This window comes from Pinus tabuliformis, chromosome 1_1 (assembly GCF_031772625.1).
Source record: "Pinus tabuliformis cultivar Carrire ecotype Pingquan chromosome 1_1, CPIR1, whole genome shotgun sequence".
Classification (NCBI taxonomy): Eukaryota; Viridiplantae; Streptophyta; class Pinopsida; order Pinales; family Pinaceae; genus Pinus; species Pinus tabuliformis.
Genome location: NC_142297.1, coordinates 345,319,884 through 345,329,203, shown reverse-complemented (window position 1 = coordinate 345,329,203; position 9,320 = coordinate 345,319,884).

Genomic DNA, 9,320 nt, shown 5'->3' with positions numbered 1-9,320 from the left:
AGTGCTTAGCACTAATTGCATATCATTGGGAAAAGCCCTTGAAATGGAGGGGCCTCGAGTGCACGATCACATGGGAGCCAGGAAAACTGTGGGGAAAAAGGCTAAAGGCTATGGCAGGACCCGCGCTGTAAAAACCGCCAGTATTCATTGGGGGCACCCTTGGGTGGTAAGTAGATTTGGTGAAAATGGAGCGATTCCACTCAGCGCCTGATGCGTGGCAAGCAGAGGAGAGATAAAACTAGTGCTCATCACGTGCTAATGGTCGAGCAAGTCAACCACGCGAAATGAGCAGTTGGCGTTGGATCTAGGGGATCTAGATCTAAGTTTATATCACACCCAATGGTAAGACTGGATGTAACGAGGGATTAAGCCATGATTTAAAAGAATTTGAGGTCCACTTTGACTGCCAAGGTGGTAGATCACTCATTCCCCGACGTAACTCAAGAATCGAACCGACAAAGCAGGCTGGCACAGTTTGAAGGAGCACAAGTGGCCACTCCTTGTGAGTCTGATGATGACACCGAGACAGGGAACTCCAAGAGAAGCTATAGTAGGCGATCTAATAGAGTTGGAAGAGGAATCAAATAGCCATAAGCTCGAGTGGCTTTAAATCCATGCACAGACCAGCAGAAGAAAAAAAACCCCACACACACATGGAAGAAAAGAAAAAGCAGACAGAGAGAGAAAAAAGTCGTAAGAAGACAGAGGGCCAAGCTGACAAAAGGTAGCATCGAGCACAAAAAAGCTTGAGAAATTCGAGCCATCCATGAAGGGGATCTATCAAGACCAAGCACCACATTGGGCTCCTTCCTTTGTAGACCCGAGAGGTCAAAAAGTGGGTAAGACCAAGAGTCTATGTACTCTAGTGGCTTGGGAAAACCAAGAACCACCCTGCCAAGTTATCCTGTGACAGGAGACTCATATTGAGCTCCTTCTTTGTAATTCTCTGCTTTAAGACACAATAAAAGAAGGCCACCACTGAAAGTTGTACTGGAGATGTAGCCCTGGAGGATAGGGTGAACTCCTTACTAATTTCTTGTGTTCTTATATTTGCTTACTGTGTTTCTGCTGATGTCTTCCATTTCAAGTTTCTATGTATTTGCAATTTGATCGATCCATTGCTTAAAAACCTAGACACACACTAGCACATGAGTTTGTAATACCACCATTTAATAATTCTTAACCGAAATCACTCATAGGGTGATTATCAGATTAGTCTATGAGCATGCCCATCTATAAAGACACAAAGTTGTCCATAGACAAGGATAGAAAGTTGAAATTTCAGGAAAAAGTTTAACCTTCTCGGGCACATTTGAGGAGGATCTGGAAGACCACAATGTCTATGTCAACATTCACAAGTCTGGCTTGTACCGGATTGAATGTCGGTATCCTCCGTTTCCATGCATAGACATGATCCACTAGATTGTCTTGCATATTTATCCAAACATAATGTTGTTGAGAAGTGTGAGTGGAACACAAATTGCCACCTTCAAGGAGAACTATTTTCAGGAGATGTATCACTTACCACATCTAGTGATCACATTCGATACACCCTTCATCAAGCCCAACAACAGTGGAAAATCACGAGATATCTTAAAGAGCTGGGCGAAAGATCTAGCCAAGTTCAGGATAACACCCAACCAGGTTTACAAGATGAAGAAACTATGAAAGGTATACAATCTCTTGGTCATCTTTGCATGTTACTTATATGGCCAAGAGGGCTCATAGATCTTCCCGTGGAGTTGGGTGATTGTGTTTGATCGATTGGTGAGCGAAGGAAGACCTTGCAACTAGTCTGACATGTTGGCTCTCAGGTTGAAGGAACATGTACTAGAAGCCCAACATCTACCCAACGCTCGGCAAGTGAAGATATACATGTCCACTTATATACTTGATGCAATTTGTGCCCATTAGCAGTTCCCATGCTTGGGTTGGGCATGGACACCTTCGAAAACCTCTATGTCCACTCATTGTAGGTTGTTCTCCAAATGCAGCTACCATGGACTTATCATAGAGTTATCAGACCACTTCTTCACCTCGGTGCATATGATGATATTTGAGTAGGATCCACCTTGCATGTCGCAGGAAACGATGCAGGCATTGGTTGACATAACAGATTGGTATGCATCAGCCCTTGGCACCTTCATATGGATGTACAATTCGGAGAAGGATTTGTATGTTTTACCGAAGTTTGCCATGGAGAAGCTCATCATTAAATAGGTGTCATATCACATCTCGACAGGGTTGTCAGCTAGACTACACAGGAAGAACAAGGCACCTTGGTCTACTCTTCCTTTTCTGATTGGGTTTTATGAGATTCATAATCTCAATCATGCTAAGGCTGAAACAGAGGAGTCAAAAGATTTACCTTCCACATCAGAAGTTTCAATCCGTATGACCCACATTGTTTAGTGAAGGACCACTATGTCATAGTACAACATCCTTGAATCCATGGGGTGTGTCTTTGGCCTGAGGAAGAGCCACAGAGATAATGTTATCATTTCTCTAGGCTCAACGTACTGGTCAACATAGTTGTATAGTGGTTAGCAAAGAAAAAGGAAGTAGCATCTTAGAGAACAACATCATCAGTAGTGGTAGAGGGTAGTAGACCTACATGTGACAAAGGCAAGAGAAAGGTTGTTGACAATGCAAAGTTAGAGAAAAGTTACAAGTTCAAAAAGGTTCCACTTGTGTTGAAGGAATATTTGGAGATTAAGGCTAACAGGCAACAGTGCGACATGAGAATCACACAAAGGAAAAGAGAGAAACAAAGGATGGAGGAAACATAAAAGGAGTTACAAGAGTTGAAGTAGCAACTTCGAGAAGAACAAGAGCTGGAGAGAATAGAGAAGGAAGCACATCAAGGACATATACAATAGGAGGCACGACATGAACAGATTGATGAAAATGTGCCCATACAGGTTACAGAATCATCCGTTAGTTGGCATAGAGCAGAGAGGGTGAGAAGTCGTAGGAGAAGGGATTTCCTCCACAGATTTAATAGATGCTAGAGAATATGGGCACGAATATGGTTCATCTAGAGTTATATCAGGATATTGACCTCATGCCTCAAAACTAAGAGGTCACCCCACCCACTTCACCACATCTGGAAGCAGAGCAAGTCCCAAGCAATCAAGGAGATGCTGAGATCCTTGAAGACAATCTATAAGTGAAGATGCACAACATATCTTTTGATGAGTCACAACACAGAGTTGTGAAGTCACGGAGAGTGCTTACTCTGAATGTCCATGTATATACTACACAATTTGAAGGGAAAGTGATCGTATTCGATGTGCACAAACATCCAACTACATTGGATGACGGCACCAGAGCATATGCTGAAGCCACCAACTTGAGTGTTATATTCTTGATAGCTGAGAAGGAGCGCATGGCTAAGGAGTTACAAGTGGCCAAGCAGGGAGGATAGCAGGTTAGAACATCCTCTAGAGTAGAGTTGAGGAGATCGACACTACGTGAAGTATCATCTCTTGAGATGGTCATGTGGAAGTTTTACTTCAGATTTATCACTATGCATAAGTTGGTTGTCCATCTCAATAGTTGGCAACATCATTGTGCTAGGAGAGCACACATCTTGTAAGATCTGCACACTATTGTTGATCACATGCAAACATGGACAATGAGATACAAAGGAGCCCCATTGCACTTCCCTAAGATAATGACAGCAAAGACGGTAGAGTTGAAGGCATGCATCCAAAGTCAAATATGGAACTATGAGGAAATCTTGCAACTCATCACCAGTTTGTAGACTTCACATGCACAAATGTTCAAAAGCATGGATGCCATTGTGTGCACGCATGTGATCCCATCCATTGTCACACTCACTAAGGAAAAGATAAAGAACCAAGTCTGAATGGAGATGGAAATGTACTTTGATCAGTTGATGCGCGTAGCCACCCGTGCAGACTTGGAGATCAGTGCAGACACTATGCCTCAACATGTTGCTAGTCCAGTTGCACTCAACACTATGATGGGCATGTTATCAGATGAGTTGGACAAAGGTTCCAAAGCAATCTACCCGGATGCATTAGGGGCAAGAGTTCACTTTCAAAAGGATGTCACCACAGAGTACACAGACACCATCACGAACTACCAAGCTTGGCATGAGGTCACCACCATCAATCATCACAAGGATGCCAAAGAGTCAGTCTTCCCACAACTGTCTGAGTCTTAGTGATGTCTTGCATGGCTTTTTCAAGACTATTTTTGTCTCACATGGGTACATGTGCATATTGTAATGTAAACATGTTGTAAGAGTGAAAATCTAAGTGTCGATAATAGAATGTAACAGTCATGTAGTAGTCGAAGATTCATAAGGGTAGGTGAAGAGTCACAAAGGGGAATGTCAAGGGTAACCCCACCCTTTGTTATTTATATAACCTCATAACTCATTGCACAAGCTTTTGGGAGCCAAGCTTCCTATAGTTGTAACTTAGAGAAAGCTTGGAGTGTACTGTAACGAGCCTTGGCTTCTCCAGAGTGTAGAGCTAGTACATCTCTTTGGAGGAGCACGAGGCATTGATTGTAATGTTCAAGTATTGGGACTAGTGGTTGGTCACAGTTGTATGTGTAATTGGATATTTCACTTTATTAATATAACATATCCAACACGTTTCATGCATATGTTGTTGTTGTAGTTCGTCTATCCTGGGTACTTTAATGATATATGTAGTTGTTGTTTCTGCATGTACGCATGGAATATTCTATATATGTTTGTATGAATCTTGTCAAAATTTGTTGTTGGTATAACCATCACTTTGGATCATTGGTTATCCTACCTTCCATCTTGTGATGTATTTATGCTTGTGTGTTCCCTTTCAAGCTACGTGCTATCACAAGATTCTAAGGGGCACAGTCGCTTCCCATTTTGTTTGTTAGAGCCTTTCATGCACCTTCCTTGACCTGTTGCAAAGGTCACACCCTTGCTACCAACAAGTACATCTTAGTTACCTTTGCATGTAACCGCAGTCAAGGTGATACCGTACTACCCATTGCTAGGATTCCTACACCAAATGGTCTAAGGTCTGGTTGGGAATTTTTACTAGGGAGATCCCCTAACTTGTTGGCGGGTCCACCACCATCAATGGGATGGTAGAAAGGTAAATGTATCTCACTTTAGAATTTTTGGATCAGTAGCGTTTTGACATGCTCCTGAGTAGATAAGAAAGAAGTTTGATTATAGGAGTAAAAGATGTATTTTTGTAGGCTATAGTGAGTAGTCAAAGTCCTACACAATGTACAATCTAGTTACCAAGAAGTTTGTATTAAGCAGAGATGTTAATTTTTTTGAAAATAAATCTTGGTATGATCATGTTGATGAAGCTTCAAATCATTCTTTTTATCTACCATAACTACTAGTATTGCAGGTTCAAGAAGAGCCACACCATTCTGAAAATGGTACATCTTCAAGCAATGATTCGACCCATGATTCAACATCTTCAGAAGAAAAAAAAAAAAAAAAACCATGCGAGAAATATATGAGAAGGAGTGTGAGTTTGACCATCAAAATATGTTTTCATTTCATTCATCACAACCAACCCATTTTGAATAAGAAGTTAAAGAAAATTATTGGGTAGATGCAATGAAGCAAGAAATCTTTTCCATAGAGAAGAACCAAACATGGGAATTAGTTGATCCCCCAAGAGACAAAACCAAAATTCGTGTAAAATGGGTATATAAGACCAAGTTGAATAAAAAAGGGAGAAATTGAGAAACATAAAGCAAGGTTAGTTTCCAAAGGATTCAGACAACAATTTGGTGTCGACTATGCTGAAACCTTTGCCCTAGTACCAAGGTTAGACATTGTCAGAACCATTTAATCACAGCGACTCAACATAAATGGGAAGTGTATGAGGTTGACGTAAAATTTCTCTTTGTAAATGGTATATTGTAGGAAGAAGTTTATGTAGAGAAACCTCTTAATTTTGAAGTCCCGGGACAGGAGAATAAGGTATACAGATTGAAGAAAATATTATATGCCTTGAAACAAGCTCGAAGAGCTTGGTACAGTTACATTGACAACTATCTCATCAAAAGTGGTTTTTTTAGAAGAAGCCAAGAGCCAACTTTGTATACAAAATTTCGATAAGGTAAAATTATTATTGTATGCCTTCACATAGATGATCTCATTTATATAGGCAATATGATGTTAGAACACTTGAAAGAAAAAATCCAGACAAAGTTTGATATGATTGATTTAGGGGTCATGAGATACTTCTTGGGCATTGAAATTTAGCGATTTGTTAATGGAATTTTTATTGGTCAACAAAAATATGCCATTGACATTATCCAAAAGTTCAGAATGACCGATTTCAAACCAATTGATACGCCAATTTCTCAAGGCACCAAGATGAGAAAAGAAGTTGTAGCTCCACTAGTTGATCCCATATTGTATAAAAGTGTAGCTGGTAGTTTTTTGTATCTCACTACAACTAGACAAAATATCTTGTTTGAAGCAAGTTTTGTCTCCAAATTTATGCAATCACCAAATATTACTCATTAGAAGGTTGAGAAAGGATCTTAAGATATATTGCAGGGACCATAGACTATTGTTTGTTCTATACATATTCTAAAAATTGTTCACTTTTAGGTCATAAAAATCGCGATTAGTCAAGTAGTCTAAATGATCGCAAAATCATCTCATGGTATGCTTTTCACCTTGGAACCAATTTGATCTCATGGGCAGCCAGGAAACAATCAATCATTTTAATATCTTCTGTAGAGGCAGAATATGTAGCAGCAGATTCAGTAGCTTGTCAAGTAATGTGGTCGAGAATATTATTGAAATATATTTCAAATGTTTAGAAGGCTCCAAGTCCTATTTACTGCGATAACAATTCAACAATTTTCTTATCAATTTTTTTTTTTTTTTTTTTTTTGCAAAAATAGAAAGCACATTGAGACGAATTTTCATATCATCTGTAAGCTTGTCAAAATGGGGACATAGTGCTTACATTTTGTGGTTCCAAAGATCAACTTGTATATATTTTCACAAAGCCATTGGGAAACAATATATTTGAATTTCAAAGAAAGCAATTAAGCATTCTAAGTGCCTCTACTTGTAATAGTTGAGATAAGGAGGGGATGTTGAGATATTAATCTTGCTGTATACTAGGTGTCATCACATTTGATTCAGTTGTGTAATAGGTGTCATAGAGAGTTCGATTTTACTTCAGTTTAGTCGAGTTTCACTCCAGTGATTTATTGTTGATGTTTTCTATGTATTTTATTTAACTATTTTGAATATTGTGAAGAGAAACATGTGCTCCACATTTTCTCTTTATTATTTCTAAGCCTCTAGTAAAATCTGATAATTATATATGTCTCAAGTCTTTTCAATGCTATAATGATAGGACATATATGTAATGTGTACCAGATATATCATATTGAAGGGAAATTATGCTTGTTTCCATGAGCCTTTTGGTTGGCGTAGGAGGGGTAGAGATCATGGTTCCCATATGTACCATGAGGGACGCATTTCATTTGGCACAACATGTACCACAAGATCTTAAACATATCTTATGGGGGGATGCCTCCTTTCACCTCTCTCCACATGTTGCATTGCAATCTACATGAATCAATCCAAGAAACAATTGGTGATGCCAAGGCGGAACATTGAATTCATAGGAGAAAACTAAAACAACTAGCAAACCATAACAATGCCAATAAAGGCTAAAGATGCGCTTGGAATTCACCACAAAAGCCAAAATATCAAGAGAAATAACATCACAAATAAATACTGAAGATTTTCTCTCCATTCACAAGGAAAAGCTCCAACGACAAATGCCCAATATAAGAATTGACCTCAAAAGGGAATACACAAAGGAACAACAGAAACAACATAATGATGCAAAAACTAACAAATGCTTAAAGCAAGCCTTGGACTTCACATAAGGAGTGGAAACAACTAGTGAGGATATCAAAGATAAGCAATTTCTATGAGCATTGAACTTGACAAACTACCTTAGTAACATAACAACAAATAACCTAAAAAGACAAGTTGTGAATCCACAAGAAGAACTTAAGTCATCAACAACATCGAATAATTGCCTAAATGAGGTTGGAATCGCTAAGTAAACGTTAAAGAAGCATTAGCAGCAACAATAAGAAGTTGATAAGAAAATATTGGCTTGAATTAACAAGAAACAATTAAAACAGTTGGTTCAACAATTATATAAAATATAATATCATGTGGCCCTTTCAGAGCACTTACCTATGATCTGCAGAAGCCTCCTATTGATTCCATGTATTTGGAGCTTAAATTAGGAAAAAACATTAACGATGTGTGATTAATTAAATATGTGTAAAGTTGGGCCTCCTAATTATATCTATGAATGAATTATTCACATATGATAAAATTGAAATAACAATAGAGATATTCTCATCGCAACTGTTGTCGAAGCTTCAATATCAATAGCTTCGGCACACATCTATAGATTCATTAATCAAATGTGAGTCAATCTTCTAGGTCAATCAAATATATTTAACAGAATTTCCAAGTACCAGATGTGAAAGAATAAAGCACAGGAGATTTTTGCTTTAGAGAAGAAAATTAACTATATTATGGAAGAAAGAGTTATATTAATAAACATGCAGATGCAAGGGGAAATTCAACATCGATAAAAGACAACTTCTTACTGGAATAGGTAGTACTATCATCACAAGATATAAAAGAGACAGACAACATTTAGAAGCCATGAGAGTAGCCTACCATTAGGGGACGTTTGAGGGTTAAAATGGGCCTCCTAAGAAAAATGTAAAGCCAAAGTAAAATTTATAAGAACCAATAGGATTCAAGATGATGATGTAATCGATTGGGGATGATTCACCATTTTTGAAGTAAAAAAAGTAAAAATATTAAAAAATAATAAAATAATAAAACTACTTTTTCAACTCGTATTTTTAACTTATATCCCTAAGGCTTTACTCAAATTCCGAGCGAGATTACTCGTTGCATGCAAAATTTAATTACTCATCCAAGGAATACTCATGTTCCATACTTTCTATGGACCCTGTTACATGAAAAATGAGAAACACATGAAAAAATGTTATTGCAATCACGTTTTTCATGTATTTCTCATTTTTTGTGTAGTAGAGTCCATCAAAATTATGCAACATGGGTACCCCTTGGATGTGGAATCAAGTTTTTCATCCAACATGTGTTTCAACTCTAAGTGAACCCATAGGGAGATAAGTTCAAAATACAAGGTGAAAAATTAGTTTTTTCTTTTTTCCATCTAAAATTTGATGATGTAATATAATCTTATTTTATTATTTCCACTATTAATTTATAATTTTCTAGG